This window comes from Podarcis liolepis, assembly GCF_965112155.1.
Source record: "Podarcis liolepis genome assembly, chromosome: 11".
Classification (NCBI taxonomy): Eukaryota; Metazoa; Chordata; class Lepidosauria; order Squamata; family Lacertidae; genus Podarcis; species Podarcis liolepis.
Window position 1 is genome coordinate 2,872,848 of NC_139565.1, and position 19,729 is coordinate 2,892,576.

General features: G+C 43.3%; 1 protein-coding gene across 1 annotated transcript in view; it reads left to right on the forward strand.

The window, feature by feature from the left end:
* The window catches only part of RORB (RAR related orphan receptor B), a 148,681-nt gene that overhangs the window by 49,721 nt on the left and 79,231 nt on the right, over nt 1-19,729 (forward strand). The window lies entirely within an intron of this gene.

A 19,729-nucleotide genomic window follows, 5' to 3' on the forward strand; every position in this document is an offset into this window, starting at 1 on the left:
AGTACAGGACCGCTGCTGCTTACTGATCAAAATAAAGCCACCCACGTCTGTATTTAAGAGATTCAAATATTTGCAGTGCATGCTGTACATTTACAACCATGAAAGTAGGCAGTCACAACCTTGCACATTCAGTGCTGAAGTGTTCAGGAAAAACCCCTTACATTACAGGATTACCCATTGCTTGTATGTCACAGTAATCTACAGTGCCCTGCAAAAATGGTGTGTGTGTTTTTTTAAAGGAATGTGCAAATAGCAAGGTTATTACACAGCAGTCAGAGCCAGTTAGGGAATCAGCCCAAAATAGCTGATATGCAGTGCATATTTGACTGTATCAGAATCACAATAGGATTAGACAAATAGTTGTGATTCAACCACTTTGAAGGGAGAGTAGCAAATCACGTGTATTTAACTTCTGCTTACCTAAGATTCTTTTAATCCAAAAGCAATGGAAGGTGGAAAAAAGACTGTGGACAAAATATACATTGCATTAGAGCTGCACAGAAGACGTGCCAGTCTTGAATCAGCTGTTTTGCATTATTTTTTTCTATTCTCTCTCACATGTGAGCTTACCTTTTTTTTAAGGCCACCAAAGAGCTGATTCTCAAAGTATTTCGGCGGCCCCAAGAGAAAGGTCTTTGAACCCTTTCCTCCCCTGTCACTTAATAGCTGTTTTGATATTCAGTGATCTGGATTTCAGGATAGCGCAAATCTCCTCCTCCCATTCTCTTTCTGCTGTCAGCAGCTTAGTTTCGAAGCCATTCAAGAAATCATCAGTCATGCACTGCCAAGTTTTACTAGAAAACTCACATCTTAGCAAGAGAGAACTCTATATTCTGTCAGCCAGCATTGTGTGCACATGAGGAGCAAGTGGAAGGAAAGTTTATTCTATCACCCTCATCAGAGAGATGCAGTTAGTGAAAGAGGAAACCTACACTTCCCTTTCCAGTTCCAGCACAGTCATGGCAACTGAAGCTTCCTTGCTTGACTATGCCTCTGACAAGGTGGGGTCTGGCCCATGTAAGCATATGCCACAATATGTTTGCTAATATTTAAGGTGCCATGAACTTCTTTGTTGATATTATCACTAATATCATTGCAATGTTTATCTCACCCTTCTTCACCAAGGAGCCCAGGACAGCAAACAACAAAACTATAAAATAATACTTTAAAAAGATTATAATATAATAACGATTATTTGCCTCAACAGGCTAAAATGACTATACACCTGACTTTCTATACAGATGTGCATATGTGGAAAGATGCCTCCAATTTTATTTATTTATTTAGTGAGTTCAAGGTGTTGTACATAATTCTCCCTCTTCTCATTTAATCCCCACAGCAACCCTGTGAGGTAAGGTAGGCTGAGGGGAAGTGGGTGGCCCAAGGTCACCCAGTGAACTTCATGGCCGAGTGTAGATTTGAACCCTGGTCTCCTAGGCTTAGTCCAAAACTCTAACTGCTACACCACATTGGCTCAATATGATTTGAGTGGTTCTTCTATGTATACACAACTGTATGGAAAAGTCATTGAACTTGAGACAGCCTTGGAAGGTAAGGTTGTTTATCCATCTAAACCTGTGCTGGAAAGCACAACTTCTGTTTTCCAATAACTTTATAAAGTGAGAGTTAGATTTCTCTATAGCCTGTGAATGAATTTCCATTTCTTTAAGGAAATACAGTATGCTTTAATGCAGGGATGGGGAAGCTCTGGCCCTGCAGATGTGGTTGGTTTCCAACCCCTATTGTCATCCCTTGGTCATGCTGCCTGCGGCTCCTAGCAACATCTGGAGAGTCACAGATCCCCCCCCCCACTTTAATATTGCACAGAATGGCTGCAAGTGCATGAAGAAAGAGAAGAGGCATCCCCCCCTTTGTGACTGACTGACACACACACACACACACACACACTTACAAAAAAGAGAAAAAGATACAAAAACAAAACCCTAACTCATTCCCCCCCTCCCCACTTCAGGATGGATCAATCTAGTTAAGGTTGCCTAAGTCCAATCTGTGATATCGGTAGTTGCCATTCTTCAATGTTAGCATTTTTTAAAAGGATGCCATAGTTCAACAAAATCATCTTCATCATTTGTATTATTTAATGCGTGTAATCTGTTTGTTAATTTTTCTAATAAAGCAATACACCACACATTCTGCTTCCGTGGGAGATACACAGATGTTCCAGTCCTTTCCTATTCTGTGCCACTAGTAGGCATGCTGCTACTAAAAGAAAAGTAACTAGTTTTTTATAATAAAGGTTAGATTGAGAAGAAGCATTTCTGCAATAACTTTGACGCCTTGTTAATTTTAGCAGCTGGGCAGAGCTCGGCTTTCTTCAGTCTCAGAATGAGCCCAAGGAAAGAGGGCTGGTATCTGGGCTGGCCAGGTGCCAGGGCTCACCAGCGGTGAGTCCTCACAATTTAAAGGAAAACCCTCAAGACAAGAGGAAGTTGGTTGGCCTACAGATATAAATGATCGCTGCCCCCTCAATATAAACACCAAAGTGCTAATTAGAATGTCAATATAATATATTCAATGTTAATGTAAAGGATGTTCTGGTGTGTTTTGCATCTCAGTTTCTCAAGAAATCTTTTTGTCAAAGCAAAAGCTTTACAAATAAGCCAAGTGCTTCATGTGGAGATGTGCTTCTCCATCAGGAAATTGGTGCAACAGTTCGAAGTATCTTCATGCCTATTGAATCTGTCACAGCATCTTTCTTTAGGTGGTAATAACTTATACAATTAAGAAGCTTGCACCATTTAATTCAGAAAAATGACACCCATGGGACAAACCATTCATGACATTGCTGTGCCTTCAGGAACATAACACAGAGTAAAGAACAAGAAGCACCACACAATTTTTTTGCAAAGAAATATCAGACATACATGCGTGCTATGAAATGAAAATGCACAAAGAATGGACCAAGAGTCACAATTTTGTTAAATTAACATAGATGACTTGCAATGTAATTAACTGATGAAATGCCATACTTCTCTATTATGCAATGCAGAAACAGAGAGCAAGGAAAGAACAGATGTTATCAACTGAGCTTATCAGATGATGCCCACCTTCACTCAAAGCATCAGATTAGTAAAACAACAACAACAGTTAACTTCTCTTTGCTGCTCATGCACATAGCCATCAACTGTTCCCCTGGGACTCATCCCATACTAGTGAGACTTGTGGCCATGAGGCCAGCAGAGGTGCTCTCTGTCTAGGGATGGGGGATCAATGCAATTCAGTTTGCATGTAAAGGCAAACCTACCTAATTTGCACCTTTCCAAATAGCTTGTGAACTGAAACGTGGACATCCTTCCAAAGTCAGTTTCCAAAGTCTGATTTTGCAGTGCAGTTCTCCAGCCAAATAATGTGTACATAAAACACAATAAAGTGTGTCTAAAATGCATGTGTTAGAGATAATAACACAGAGAAATGCATTAGGGAAAATGTGAATATATGGGGTTTTACAAAAATGGGTATACTGGGCAAAATTTCATAAAATGTGTATATTATGAGAAATCCACACTAAAATACTAATGGACTTGGGGGGGGATGAAAACTGATGTGGAAATTGGAAAACTAAATTTAAAATGGGGGGGGGGATCCCTATCCCTGTTCCATGTTCTATTGAACTAGTAATGTGCCTCATCTTGCTATTTCCAGTGCCTCATAGTCTGCATCCTCCCCCTTTCTTTTATTTTTCCCTGTGTGTCCATTTTTAGTTTGTACAGTCCTGCATTGGTTCTCGGACACAATGTGTTCCGGGAGTCTGTTCAGCTCTTGGAACTGTTCGTCCTGCAGCCAATCAGAATCTGTGCCGGATGTTCGGCTTTCGAAAATCGTTTGGAAACCAGAACACTCACTTCCGGGTTTCGATCATCTGGAAGCCGATTTGTTTGGGAGTCAAGGTGTTTGAGATCCAAGGTGCATGCGCCTCAGGGCTGATACCTGTTCTCTTATAGTGTCATGTAAAGTGCCATGTATATGGATGGTGCCCTATAAATTGACTTCTCAGCCTGTCAGCTAGCCCTGCAAGATTAAGTGGCAGGGTGGGCTGATGAAGATTAGGCTACTGAGTTGGGGGGGGGGGCTAGTCCTGTTCCTACTGGCCTCCAGTTAGATGTACTGGACAACCCTGGATAACCAAGCTGCTGCTTTGCCCTAAACCTTTAATTCTACTCTTTCCCAGGAATAAAGGCAAAGGCTGGAACAGTAAAGGCAAAGGCTAAACCCCACATTCCATGGGCTCATAGGCTGCAGAGTATTGTTCCACTGCGAAAGTAGTTCTGGGGTTGGGGATACATATATTCCAAAAAGTCCTTGCTGGGTTTTTGGGGACATGGGCAGCTGTTTACACCCCTGATCAGCTTTTGCACCATTTTGAAAGAATCCTTCATGCTGAATATTGAGTCCAGCAATTTCAGATCATATCCCATGATGATTATATGGCAATGCTGTGTAGCCTCTCAGATATGTTTGCATGGCATCCAAAAACCAAGTCAGGCTAAGTGAGGGTGGGAATCATAGTCCTCACTTACCCATGGAAAAGTACCTGGGGTGCCGGCAATGTTTTTTTTACAGCTTATGAAAAAGTGCCCATGCCCAAAGAGCAGCTTCCCAAAATGGCATGACATGTTGCTTTTAAACTCTTGGGTAATTTCAGCCTTAAATTGCAACAGGATAGAGGATGCTGATGAGTGGATTAAAAAAAAAAATCCCATTATGAATGCAGGTCTTGTGCTTAGGCTTCTTTGGGACTCTGGTGATAACCACAATAATTGAGCCTTATGAAAAAATCAATAGATTGAAGAGTGTTGAGATATCTTCATGCTGTTTTTAAATAGAAGCATTTTGCTATAGCTAGGGTACCTAGTCATTTTAATTTGTGCCTATGCTTTATTTTCAAAAGATCAGATACCCAAGAATAGTCAAGAGCAGTGTTTTGTGCATGCCATATTTGCTGCCTTCAGTTTAGAATGTAGATGGGCATTGTAATGCAGAGTTCTTCCTGTGAGCTTGATCTGACAACCTTCAGGACAAAGGCAAGGCTCCTGTTGTTCGACAACCAGACTTAATGATCACAGCAAGTAGGACTGAAATTTTATTGGCGCTCTTCAGTGTGACTGTGATAGTGTTGACACTAAATCAAATTCAATTAGCAAGGGCTTGCTAATGAGTTACACAACTTTGTGAAGGAGAAAGGACAAAGCAGTTTGCCATCACCAGAATGGAGACTAGTTACTAAATTGGGGTTAACGGAGCAATAGCACAATAGAGCTGTGAGATTTTCTCCGGAGGCCACTGTGAAGAGAGAGAGAGAGAAAAGCTTTTCTAATTAATATTTTAACAAACATGTTGTCTTGGAGAATATGGCAATGGGAAGGAACATGCATGAAGCTTTGTAGTAATCAAGAGCATTTCCAATTATTTTTAAACAGTGATGCCATTAAACAACTCTTAGGTCTGGGAGAACTAGAAATATAGAGGCTCAATATCCTAATGGGGAAGTCTACCCATCAACTTTTTTCATCAGCTGCTTGAGCCCCGTTCACACTTAGCAGCTGAACCCGGGTTCAGTGATTGGGAGTATGGTGTGACCTTCACCACCTCTTTGTGCAATGATGCACACACATACACCCTTTATCTGTTTAGGAGTTGCCCAGGACCATTCCCAATTCAGTGTAAATGGAAATCATTCATTGTCCTAGGTCACAGAGTATGGTGTGAAGGGGCCCTGCTGAAAAGTGAGCAGGTCTCGGTGTGGAGGGAGGAAGGGATACTAGGAAGCTTATGTAGATGGTCTTGAGCCCCTTGATGGAAGAAAGCTGGAATGTATACATGGAATGTATAAATGGGAAATAAACTCACCATGGAACACTGATTAATTTCAATTTTCAAAGTGAGTTCAAGAGATAGCCAAAACTGAGCACAGGAGCCAGGGGGAATTCACACCTGAGAGGGGCCAGGCAAGAAGGGGGCATATGCAGTCCCACAGCCACTCTCATCCCCAAGTTCTTGACCAATTCAGATCTCCTTCTCCCTTGTGTCCCTGGTTGGGAAGAAGTGGGAATCAGCTGAATGAAGCTTCAGTGTGAAGGCTGGAAGGCTTCATGAAGAAGTATTTTTGAAGTGCTTGGTTAGGTTAGACCAGGGGTCTGCAACCCGCAGCTCCGGAGCTGCATGTGGCTCTTTTACACCTTTGCTGCGGCTCCGGGGCGGATACTAGTGAGGGGAGGAGGCGCATTGTGCGCCCCGACACTCCCCACTGTGGCAGGCGCTGTACTGGCTGTGACGTCGCATGGGGCGGTGCGTGCGTTAATCACGCACCGTCCCGACGTCACCTTCCCACCCGCCCGCTACATTGTAAGGGGTGTGTACACTGGTCACTGCATTGAAAGGGGGCATGTACGCTGGTCACTGTTTTGAAGGGGAGTGAAGAACACACACACACAAAAAGGTAACTTGTTAATTTAACATTTATTTCTATGAGGTGGAGTAATTCTGAAGGGTCAAACGAAGAAATAATAAAAAGTGACAAAAAAGTTATTTTTATAATGATGAGTTTTGCGGCTCCCAGTTGTTTTTTTCTTCGGAAACGGGTCCAAGTGGCTCTTTTTGTCTTAAAGGTTGCAGACCCCTGAGTTAGACATTTTAAATCTCAGTCCTAGAAATGAATAAATGTTAGGCTTCAGTCTCTCTTCCTTTAATAAATCCAAACAAACACCATTCAATCCTATTGAATTAAAATCCACCACAGAAGTTTTAAAATAAATATGTACATTTTTAATAAAGATAATAAAAAAACCTACTTCCCGCATGACGACCAACCAAGTTAAGCCCATTTGAGCACTATAGGAGGGCTGAGTAATGACAATTTTGACACTGATGTTTCCATTGTCCACTGTTATATAAAGCTTTTGTAATGCTTGTGAATCTGAGCTTTTATTTATACAGGAACTTTCCCATCCCCTCCACCTTGCAGTACAAAAGTGTGTTTTTTCCACTGAGAGAATTTCAAGGATATAATGTTACATTAAATAGGCTCTCTACTGTTAAGAAGATTCTTCTAGGTGACTAAATGGCAGCAGTGTAACGGGAGCAGTTTGATCTTTAATCGTAGTGTTCTATCGCCTTTTTCATATTGTTTCTGCAGTTGATAATGAAGTTGACATTTTATATTTATATTGAGAGTGGGTATTTTTTTAAAGACTTTGCACACCATTCTGTAAAAGAGTTTTTGTAGTGGTTAGAAAAATTGTTGCTCATCCATTTCTATAGATTTTCATGCCTTTTATCTAAGGACTTCACTTTGTTTCACAGCTTTTAGGAAAGTATCACAATTCTTCCGAAGGGCAGATAAGCATTTCCTTTAGAATTGTTGAATTGGGAATGTAGGGAATGGAACTCAAATGGTTCTGTATTGCAACCCACAACAGACGGTACATGTGACTGATTTTCCTGTACTCATGCATTCCTAACAAATCAGACCACAGATCAAAATGCAAACTAGATCATATGAGATCTAGTGCAACACATGCAGAAAGCTGAAATGAGAAAAGGGAGTCCATCTGACAATGAAAAATTTTAGCAGAACACTCTGACTTGGCTCATAAATGTCCAAAGTGGACTGTCAACCATCCCAAGGTAGACTGATAATCTTGCAAGCACCAAACAGAATGTCTGGAATGATGGAATATTGACAAGGATTGTGAATTAATTTTCCTTTTTTAAAAAAATTGTCACATTTGAATATATGTTTTGCAAGAAAATGGGTTTATGCTCACTGGTCTGTCTCAGTATTTGGGGACCTCAACATATGTAATGGATTATTGACATCTGCTTGTGACTTCCAACATTCACTGCAATCTGAATATTCACTGTAGCAGTCATTCACACACACTTATTTGTTTCAATACTTCCCTGGTCAAAAGGTTGGAACAGGTAATGACAGAATCATGACAAAAAATATAGAAAAAGTAGTCTCAACCTGGTCACCTGCTAAACATACCCTGTCAGTCTCCCTAGGTTTGTATTTATAGTCAGAAGCAGTAATGGGACATTTAAAGGTAAAGGTAAAGGTACCCCTGCCCGTACGGGCCAGTCTACCCAGACTCTAGGGTTGTGCGCTCATCTCACTCTATAGGCCGGGAGCCAGCGCTGTCCGGAGACACTTCCGGGTCACGTAGCCAGCGTGACAAGCTGCATCTGGCGAGCCAGCGCAGCACACGGAACGCCGTTTACCTTCCCGCTGGTAAGCGGTCCCTATTTATCTACTTGCACCCGGAGGTGCTTTCGAACTGCTAGGTTGGTAGGCGCTGGGACCGAACGATGGGAGCACACCCCGCCGCGGGGATTCGAACCGTCAACCATGCAATCAGCAAGTCCTAGGCGCTGAGGTTTTACCCACAGCGCCACCCGCGTCCCCTGAATGGGACATTTAAAGAGAAATAATTCTATGGAACCCTCCAAAGTTCAAACTGCTGAAACAGCAGTGTCAGAAACTGAAACTGTACTTCAGGGTCCCTGTTCTAGGAACTAGAAGGAATTAAGCATGGAGAGATGTGATGGGTGAAGCCAGATTTAAGTGTAATGAAGGAACTATATTAGCAATCCATATTTCATGTGAGTTGGTTTAAATTATTGTATTATGTGTGCCTTACTTTATTTTGTTGTACACTGTCCTGTGACTGTAATGGTGAAGAGTAATACAGAAATACTTAGATAAATAAAACCTGGCTCTATACCAGGGCTCAGCAAACTTTTTGAGCAGGGGGCCGGTCCACTATCCCTCAGACCTTGGGGGGGGGGGGCTGGACTATATTTTGGGGAAAAAATATGAACGAATTCCTATGCCCCACAAATAACCCAGAGATGCATTTTAAATAAAAGGGCACATTCTACTCATGTAAAAACACGCTGATTCCCAGACCATCTGCAGGCCGGATTGAGAAGGCGATTGGGCCTTAGTTTGCCCACCCATGCTCTATACAGTCATACCTCATGTTGCGTTTGCTTCAGGTTACATCTTTTCAAGTTGCGTCCCGCAGCAACCCAGAAGTACCAGAACCGTTACTTCCGGGTTTCACCGCTCACGCATGCGCAGTAGCACTAAATTGCTTTGTTTGCTTGCGCAGACGTGGCACTTCTAGATGAGAAAGCTTCGAGTTGTGGATATACCTCCGGGACGGATTACGTCTGCAACTCGAGGTTCCACTGTGCTAGTTTATTGATTAATGTTGTCGTCCTGTATGTTGTTTTGCTTAATTTTCATTTCTTTAAATTCTTTTGTAGAGGACATGCCTTCCAAACGCATTTGCCTTTTGTCAGTGAAATCATGGTGGGCCTATTATACACTGTTTCTTTCATGAGTTAGCATGCCCAGGTGAGGAAAGAGATACTTAAGTATTTTTTGCACCGTCCCAGAACCACCTTAAGCCATCCAAGCCTTCCTCTAGGCCCCTTCTGTGCAAACACCTTTGCCTGTGGACTAGGATCACTTTCCCAAAGGCGTAAAGACTCTTGCAATGCTGATGAAGCCTTGGCACTGCGTTCCCAGAGACGCCAGGCTTCCCGGCCCAGGGGAGCTCAGTGCTATGCACCTGGAGAGGCGGTGCTGGGCCAGAAGCCAGGAGCTGGGGGGACCGAGGCAGGGAGGTGGTGGTTGTGTTCACATTCCCCACCACTCTCTAAGTGCTCCACTGCACGCACACACACACACACACACACACACACACACACACCCTGCCACCCCCCCCACCCTGCACACTTGGCTAGCGATGGCCTCGCTATCGGCAGGAAAGGAAGCAACCGCTGGCTTCTGACCACTTGCTTCCGCTTCCACAGTACAGCTTTTTGTGCTCCCAGAGCTCTGGGCTTTTGGGCATTTTTTAAAAATCCCCCCTGGACATATGGCAACCCTAGGTGCACATTGCAGCATGTTAAAGCCAGACGTTTTGGCCTTAGGGCTCACCCACACTGCCACTTGTCCCATGCCTAGAAAGCATGGGTCTGAACAAGTTTCTGCTTGTCCCGTGCTTTCTACGCATGGCTCCAAGCAATTTTGCTTTGCCCTACCTGGAAAAACCGCTCTTTAGTGCTGAATCTGAACAAAGGGCAATGCATGGAAAATTCAGCGCTAAAGATTGCGTTTCCCCATGGAAAAGCAGCCGGGCAAGTGGAGGTCTGGATAAGCCCTTAAACAACCACATGGCTTTGTTCTGAAGTTGGATTGCCTTAGATTGGCTTTTAATTGAGTGACAATTCATACTTGTCTTGTAAATATTTAGTGGACTAAATAATTGGTGGACTAGCAAGTTAATACAATTATGTAATTGTGACCAAGCAGCAGAAAACCAGGAGAAGCGTTCCGTGTAAAAGCTGTTTCGCCATAGGTTTGGCCTGTGCTCTAGAATAAGATTTTAAATAGCCAGCTTGGCTGCTAAAGTTTCCAGATTCTTATTGTATTCATTTTACCTCTCTGCACTGCAAGCTGTATTTTAGTCAGGATCAATAACACTTTTGAAGAAATAGTACTACAGATTCTGGAAATCTGGCAGCATTAAAATTTATCAGGCAGAAGGGTTGGCTTTTTCTTTCCCTGTTCCTCAGGGCCAACATGTAAAATGTACAGCTAATGACTACACCCTCCCCACTTAGGAATCTCACAGATTAGTACTCGTCTTTGGTTTCTCTTCATAGACTTGAAGATCAACACTGGCCACTTGAAACAGATACCAAGTTGTTCATCTGACTTTTACAATAGTTTTCATAATAGTGGTGCTGGTAGTAGTAGCAATAGTAATTGAATAATAATAATAATAATAATAATTATTATTATTATTATTATTATTATTATTATTATTATTATTATTATTATTATTTTATTTATACCCCACCCATCTGGCTGGGTAGAATACAGTAGAATTGTAAATAATACTAATACTACTACTAATAATAATAAATAGAGCAATCAGGTCCATCTTCTACGCGTGTCATTACATTAGACATACAGGAGTGTTGCCACTGAGGAGAGAAGGTATTGGAAAGGAATTTCCAAGTGCAGAGAACTTGGATGTGCCTAGTACATCCACCATTCCCCCCCCCCCTGATAGCTCAAACTGTTAAGCAGAGATCAAGTGTGTTTGTTTATAAAGTTATGTGAGAAGGTCTCTATGTGATTGCCCTACCTAGATCTGATTCCCATTTCTGCTTAAACTTTCTGTGTTATCTTACATTTGTAATTAGAGCTATAAATTGCCCTTAAAACTCTTTTAGAATCTATAGTATGTATCTTATAAATGTTTAATTGTAGTGAAGGCCTTCTCCCATGATTCTGGAGGGATATATACAGGATATGGGAAAACCTAAAGACTAGTTCAGGTATTTAAAATGTTTTTCCAACAGTGAAACCTGACCTTCCTTGGAGACACTTCCACAGCATGACATACTGAGAATCAGACTATGCAGCAGTTTCTGCCACCACAGCATCACATTTGGAATTGCTGCCAGAGAATGGAAGATGCATTTACAGTTGGCTCAAGTCGCATTCTTGCGTGGCTGGTCCCCTTGTGGGCCTTTGCATGCAAAGTGAACTGTAGACTCCTGACTTTTATGACTAAAAGATGACCTCAAAGCTACGCAGTGATGCTTTCAACTGTGGATGATGAAGTATTCATTTGACCTCAGGGATGTGCTAGGGAAATACCTGAGGGTTACCAATACACTTTCTAGGCAGCCATTGGCAGAATGTGGAAGTGGTGAACTGGAGAAAGAAGTTTGGCCCACACTCGATCCATTGTTGTGGGTCTTGTAGCATCAGGTGCAAAAGCTGCAAGGAATCTGGGTGAACCATACACTGTATAAGGCTGTAGTGAAGAAGGGTAGCTTGGAACTATTCCTCAGATGGAGAGTGCCAGATGTTTGGGCGAGTGAAGCATGAGAGCTGCTCAAGGCAGATCATTCGTGAGGGAGAATGGACAGATCACTCCAACCCATATGCAGTGGGATACTCTTTCCTACATCCATGCTGGATACCAGGAATATCGCAAAGTGATGGTCACAAGAACAATAATCAGCATGGTAGCCTTGGATCTCAGCTGAAATAGAAGAAATACCCTCTCCCAGGTGCCTCTGCCCAGGAAGAGGTTGAGTTTAAGTAAGAAAAAATATGGAATGTATGAAGTGGCCTAGAATTGTGTGGTTTTTTAAAAAATAAAAATAAATAAAGTTTACCAGCTAAAGAACATTAGCTGTAAAGCATTCGCTTTGTATGTACTTCTATCTTTTCATTTGCTAGGGTTTATCCCCTGCCTTTTACTGTCTAGAGTTAGGCACAGGCAAGGAAATGGTCCCTTTTTGTCCTCCTTCGTTTAACTAGCCAGGTTGCCAGAATTGTGCTCAACACATTTCTATTGTGGGAGAGAGAGAGAGACATCTGGACTTTTCATTGGCAGCCTACATAATAAACCTCACATGAAAGAGAGCTCCATGACCCAGTGGTTCCCCCTTTTAAAAAAAATGATCTGTGTAGGTGTGAGTCTTTTCTGTCCAAGTGATAGAGGAGACACTGAGTTTTAAAGGGATACGGCTTATGTACTTTCCTAGGTTTTTAATTGGATTTTATGACCTGCGAAAGACAGCCCCGGTTTTTGTCTGCGTGTGTATTTTTGTCCTCTTCTTAGACCACTGCTATTCTGTTTCTAGAAGCGCAAGCTGACCTGGCTTTTAAGTTGCTTGGATACTTTTTTTAAAAAAAATATTCTTGCATAATTTTCTGCTGAGGCTAGATGTGGCATCAATCACATTACGTGTCTGTAGCTTCATCCACAGCTATAGTCTACTCTAGCAAGTAGTGGGATCCTAAGAAACATGGTGGGTTTTCTTATCTGGGCACTAATATTATGGTGGTGGTGGCTGCTGCTGCTGCTGCTGTTCACAACAGCATTTATATCTATTAAAGAACGGGGGGGGGGGTGTCCTGAGTTTTGGTTCTGAGCCTTGTAGAGGAAGCAGGAACAACCTAAAATAAAGTTTCTTTTAACTCATCAATTTAGGTGTAAATGTCTCATTTTCTTGAAGTGTAAATAGAGTCAATTGGGATAAAGACCCTTTGCTCTTTCTCGCAGTCCTGGTCTGGACCTTAGCCTCTATGCCTGCTATTTGCACTGAAAGGAAAGGGCTAATTTATGCCAAATAGTGCAAGTAGCAGGTCTGGTGGTGGGGTTAAAGCTGCTTCCCTGCCTCACCAGTATCTCAGTCTTGATCCCACTGCTGTGCCTGCTATTTGCACTCAAAATTCCATTGACACAACTGACAACTGAATGAGAATGAGGTCACATTTCATTTGTCCCTTATGCTATTAAGTTATGCAATGTGCTAGCAGGTGGTTTGAGATGTTCCTTAGTAGTATTGACATAGAGAGGTTACCAGGTGAAGGCTACACCCACTGATGTCTTTGTCCTGCCTGCTTGCACAACTGCCTGCATCCTTGGAAGGATCTCTCATGTTTAGTCCTATCCCTGCTTATGGACGGAAGAAAGTTTTGAATCCTAGAGATAGATGTGGCCTTTTGAATCCTAGAGATGATGATTCTGCCTATAGTACTCAAGCTGGCGGGGATGGGTGGGAAAGAAATTTGAATCAGTACACATTTTTAAAAAGCTAATATACCTAATTTGCACTTTCCAAAACAATATGCAAACCAAAACTCCTTAAAATGTGCACTTCTTCAGCTAAATAGTAGTTACAGAAATGCATATACTATGGTAAAGTGTGCATAAAGTGCATGTAATTAGTGAAGATAGCATGCAAAAATGCATTCTATTAGGGGTGGGGGGGGTTTCAAAAAATGTGAATTAGGTAAAATTGCATACAAGACTTGCAAGGCTTGTGAGAGTGGACTTCCTCCTCCTCCTCCTCACTTTCTGTGGGGCCCTGAGATGCTTTCCCAGGGACCACATGATGCTCCTCTTCCCCATTATTTTGCTATAATTAGAGGTGTTTGGAAACTGTTGTGCCTGTAGTTACATCTGCGCAAGAGAGGCAACCTTAAGTCCTGGCCTTGGAAAAAAGCCCAAGTTGACCCCCGAAGAGCTGATGGGAGAATCCATTGCAACTTTCCCACAGCAGTGTCATCAAGGAAGGACTTGGGGGCAGAGGTCCAGGGCCCTGAAGCAGATCAACTCATTTTGTGACCTGAAGACAATGAGTGATCTGAAGAAATGCACATTGCCATCTACAGAAGTGGAGGTGTAAAACCTTCAGTCCATAGTGTGCTGTGTAAGCCTACGCCTGCTAACTCAGCAGTAAGTCCCATTGCGTTAAATGGAACTTATTCCCAAATTAATGGGTATAGGATTGTATCTTAAAATTATCTAACCGCACCACTCCTTTGTTGTATTAAGTTCTTGTGGGACAGGGCAAAAAAGATTGCCAGAAATAGGAGGTGAACTATTTTAAGTGAGAACTATTTTTATATTTTCCATCTAAAATGTAAGGAGCCCAAATTGACACTTTGTCTACAAGCTGCAGTTGCTGAAACTGGCCATGAGGAAAACAAAATCCCATCTCTCTTGTAAAGTAGACTCAACACAGCTGATACGATTTGACAGAGAGGCCAGAAATACGAAATCCTGCAGTGCTATTTTTAAAGATTCCACTTCTAGAAAGTACAATTCCTTGTTGGTAAAGTTTTATATATTGATATTGGAAGCAGCAGCCAATTCCCGCCCCCCTTATTTATTTGCCCTATGTAGAATATTTGTAAAGTAAAAAAGCTGAGGTTTATTCACATTTAGACTACTGTAGGAAAAAATGACCCACAAGTATTTAGAAATCACTACCTTTCGTGGGTGGCGCTGTGGGTTAAACCACAGAGCCTAGGACTTGCTGATCAGAAGGTCAACAGTTTGAATCCCCACAATGGGGTGAGCTCCTGTTGTTCGGTCCCAGCTCCTGCCCACCTAGCAGTTCGAAAGCACGTCAAAGTGCAAGTAGATAAATAGGTACCGCTTCAGCAGGAAGGTAAACAGCGTTTCCGTGTGCTGCTTTGGTTCGCCAGAAGCTGTCTGCAGACAAACGCCGGCTCCCTCAGCCTATAGAACGAGATAAGCGCACAACCCGAGTCATCCACGACTGGACCTAAAGGTCAGGGGTACCTTTACCTTTACCTTTCAAAGCTAATATCTCTTTGAAAGTTTCATGTTATTTGTTTCTGCATTCATTTAATCAATCTATTTCTTAAATTTGTATTTACTGCTTCCATAGAGAACAAATAGGAGAACAAATTTTCAAAATCTTTAACAAGGACAAATAAGACAAATTAAAACAGTATTGTAGATGGCTGTTATATCCTCAAAAAACACACACACAAAAACAACACAGCAGCCAGTTTGATCAAAGTGATCTGTTTTCTAAAAGAGAACTGAGAGGAAAACTAACAGACAATCCCCCCCCCCCACACACACCTTAAGAAGTTTCATAATTTGGGTGCCTCTACCCAGACAGATCCAGGATTTATACCCATCAGATAGCAAGGCAGCATCAGTAAAACAGTCTCCAAATTTATCAGTGTGCAAGTTTGGTGCAGGAGAGGGGATATATGGGTAAATCCAGAAATGGCAATAATGTGGGTGGGAGTAGGAATTCCTTGTGACAGATTTGGATGAAGTGGCACAGCATCTCCTCCAGAATGAATTAATCCTGCCAAGTTACAGCTGAGTAGGTCCATGGAGGTTGTGTTGAACACATTGGTGGTGAGGAATTAAGGAACCTTCTATGACTTTTTTATTTTAAAAGTGGTAGAAATTTATGAAATTTGCAGGTTGTTAGCGTATTCTGAGCGGCTGAATCCTGTCAAATCTCAGAAGGATAGCTGAAGTGTTTTTTTCTGCAAGAACAGCCTTTATAGTTTTGGTGGGGCTAAAAATATCCACTTAATCCCCCCCAGGGGCGCCGACTTATAAAAAATATTGGGGGGGCCCATACCGGGGTCCTGCCGCTGGTTCGCTCGGGTAGCCGGGAGAACGCAGTTCGAGGTGGCGGTGTTGGGGAGAGACCCTCGCTCAGGGCGCCACTAGACTTGGCGGCCGGCGGCCTATCTGGGGGGGTTTTGGAGCGTATTTCGGCGGAGCGATTGGGGAGGAGGGGGCTTGTTGCCGGATTCTTCAGCTGGGCCGGAGATCCGCTGCTGGGGGGTCCCTGGGCCGAGTTGTGAGCACAGCCTGCTGAAGGGAGATCCAGCCGATTGCGCGACGGGGACGGCCGGGGCTCTCCGGCTAGGGCGCGCGGCTGGCTGGCTGGCGAGGGAGCAGGTGGGGAGGAGGCGGGGGTCCTCACTCTCTTAGGAAACGCACCCGCGCGCCCGATTGCCACGAAGTCCGAAGGGTGTGTGTGTGGAATTAAAAAGCAAAAACGAGATACGGGCAGGGCAGGCAAAGAGTTTTCTGCAAGAGGATGGAGGGCAGGTTGAAGAGAAAATCACTCAGGATGAGACAGTCAAATCAGCCATGATAAAATGGGCTCAGGATATTGGGTATAACATCATGTTTGAGGACTGGGAAAGGTTATGGACCACCGGAATGAAATTCACGGCATGTAATGCCTTGAAGGAAAATATTATGAAAATGATTTATAGGTGGTACATGACCCCAGTCAAGCTTGCAAAAATATATCACCTGTCTGATAATAAATGTTGGAAATGTAAGGAGGCTGAAGGGACATTCTTTCACCTCTGGTGGACTTGTCCAAAAGTGAAGGCCTTCTGGGAAATGATCTATAATGAGTTAAAAATGGTATTTAAGTATACCTTTCCCAAGAAACCAGAGGCCTTCCTCTTGGGCATTGTTGGCCAGAAAGTGTTAAAGAAGGATAGAACTTTCTTTATGTATGCAACTACAGCAGCAAGAATACTTATCGCAAAATATTGGAAGACACAAGATTTGCCCACACTGGAAGAGTGGCAGACGCAATTGATGGACTACATGGAACTGGCTGAAATGACTGGCAGAATCCGAGATTTGGGAGAAGAAACAACGGAAGAGGACTGGAAAAAATTTAAGGACTATTTACAAAAACAATATAAGTTGTATGAATGTTAAAAATTTACACGATTCGGAAACTATAGCTTCAGCAATTAGATTTGGGAAACAGGAAATTATATTTTAAGTAAGAAAAGGTCAAAATCTAAGGTAATACTATGTTTAATTTAAGATATAAGTAACTGATGAAAAGTATGTTAAATTTAGAGGTATAGTATTTGAAAAGTACAAAATAAGGTACGAAACAAGGTAATAATTTGCTGATATCTTTATTATAAAGAATGCAGGGTAAGGGAGATGCGAGGAAGTCCAGTTAGTTATATAAAAAATGTGTTGAATGGTTGGTTTTCTTTTCTTCTTTTTCTTTTTTTCTTTTTCTTGTTCTTTTACTTTTTTCTTCAGTGTATGTTTCTAACTTTGTATTTGAAAACTTAATAAAATATTTATAAAAAAAGAAGAAGAGAAAATCCTTTCGCTTTTCTGGGGCTCAGGGAAGTCTCAGAGCCGGAGGTTGGGGAAGGGACCCCCTTTGCTCTGCCCTCTTCTCCCGTCTTAGATTTGCATGGGGGTCCCTGCCCGAGCTTGCCTGGCCACCGGGCCACACAAGGGCCGCGCTCTACGCGGCGCGCCTTGCTAGCCGCGCAGCTGTCCTCCGCGGCTGCGGAGCGGCCCTGCACCGGTGCCCAGCCCCTCTGGGCGCCCACTGCGCTGCCAATGACAAGCGGGCGACGTCGCGGGCGGGGAAGGCGTCGCTTTCTTTCCCGATCCTTCATCCTCCCAGTCTTCCAGCCCTTTTTTGGGTTGGAAGCTCGTCTCGTTCGCCCTTCTCCTTTCTTCACCCTGCGCGCAATTTTCCTCCCTCGTCTCCCTCCCCATTTCTCCTTCCTTCCTTCCTGACTGACTGACGGGCTCGGGCTCAGGCTCGGGCTCCGGGTCGGGCTCAGGCTCGGGCTCCGGGTCGGGGTCGGGCTCGGGCTCCGGGTCGGGCTCAGGCTCAGGCTCAGGCTCAGGCTCGGGCTCCGGGTCGGGCTCAGGCTCGGGCTCCGGGTCGGGGTCGGGCTCGGGCTCCGGGTCGGGCTCAGGCTCAGGCTCAGGCTCAGGCTCGGGCTCCGGGTCGGGCTCAGGCTCAGGCTCGGGCTCGGGCTTCGGGTAGGGCTCGGGCTCGGGCTCGGGCTCGGGCAGCCACAGCGTCGGCGGTGTTGGCGCCCTATAAAAGCCGCGGACGCGCCCACCGCCGCCCGAGATTATTGGGGGGGCTGAGCCCCCCCAAACGAATTTTTGAGGGGGCTCGGGCCCCCTCAAGCCCCATGGAGTCGGCGCCTATGATCCCCCCTATTGTTTTGTGGTTATTTTATGTAATGATGGCTTACATAAATGAGGTTACTCTAGGCTTTAAAATAAACCTGACAAATTATGGAAAATTAGCTTGGGGGCGTGGCTTGTGCGTGTTAGGCAATCTGCTCCCCAAAGCACTGTGATGGAAGAGCTACCCCCTGGATTAGAAGCTATACCTGTCAATCACAAAAAGAGTTCTCCGTCCTCTGTCATTTTTCTTATTTGGCAATATTAGAGAGAATTTTTGCAGGCATGTTGTCTGCACAGTTGTTTTTCAACATCAAAATCTCTGAACTACCCCAAATCATTTTAGGGATCCCCTCTTCTGTTCTAGGTGTTTGGAGAAGTCCTCTTTCAGCTTTGCAGAACTGTCTGAAATGGCCCACTTCAATTCTTGATTTGGCATTAATTAACCTCAACATAGACCCATTTAAATTAATAAGCATGACACAATTAATTTCAATGAGTCTACTCTGAGTAGAACATAGTTGACTGCAACCAATATAAATTAAAGGAAGATTATGGAGGGAAATAGAGGAATTATTGCCAGAAAAGAGGCCCAAAGAAACATGGTTATTTACAGCAGAAAGAGGCAATTGTGGGTTTCATTTCTCTCACGTCTTCTTTTTCTGATCTTTTCTCTCTGAGAAGGAGAGACTTTTCTATTATTAAGCAACATTTCACAGACACTATTGCAGAATAGCCTCTGTGTTATTTCCTTCAAATTCACACCTCAAACTAAAAGTGCAATATTTCCACCTGCCTGGGAAGGAGTGATGGCTTATATTGAGTGAAAATGTGTGAAGTGAAAATAATTCAGACGACAAACAGAGCAGGTGTTGCGCATCTTTTTCCGGGTCTTTGGTAGAGGCGTGTCCCTTGGTGCAGAGCCTTGGCAGGAGATTTGGCTTGCCTTAGCTATTCAATAGTCTTATGCTTGATTCAGTGAGTGAAAAATTACCACTCATTTGTACCTGATCTCAGTAAGTGTCTGGCCCTATCATATGCCTGTTTACCCAGAAGTAAATCACATGGAGCTCAAGGGGGCTTTCTACCAAGTAAGTGAACACAGGAGTGCCACCTGTGATTCTCTTATGAGCATTCTGTTCCACCAGTTTTTCAGTACGTGAGAGCTTTTAAGACAGAGAGAAGTGTATTCTGCAACACATTTATTTGCAGCACAACTTCTGTAGTTTGAGAGTGGTTTTCTCCCCCCCCCCTCCCCCACAATAATGTTCAGGTGCAGTGGCATCATTTAGATATTTTGAACTATTTCTTTTTGCTTCTGTTTCCAAATAAACATGGTGAATTGTTATATCTTTGCCTCAGCAAATGTGGTTAATCTTAACTAGGGTTTA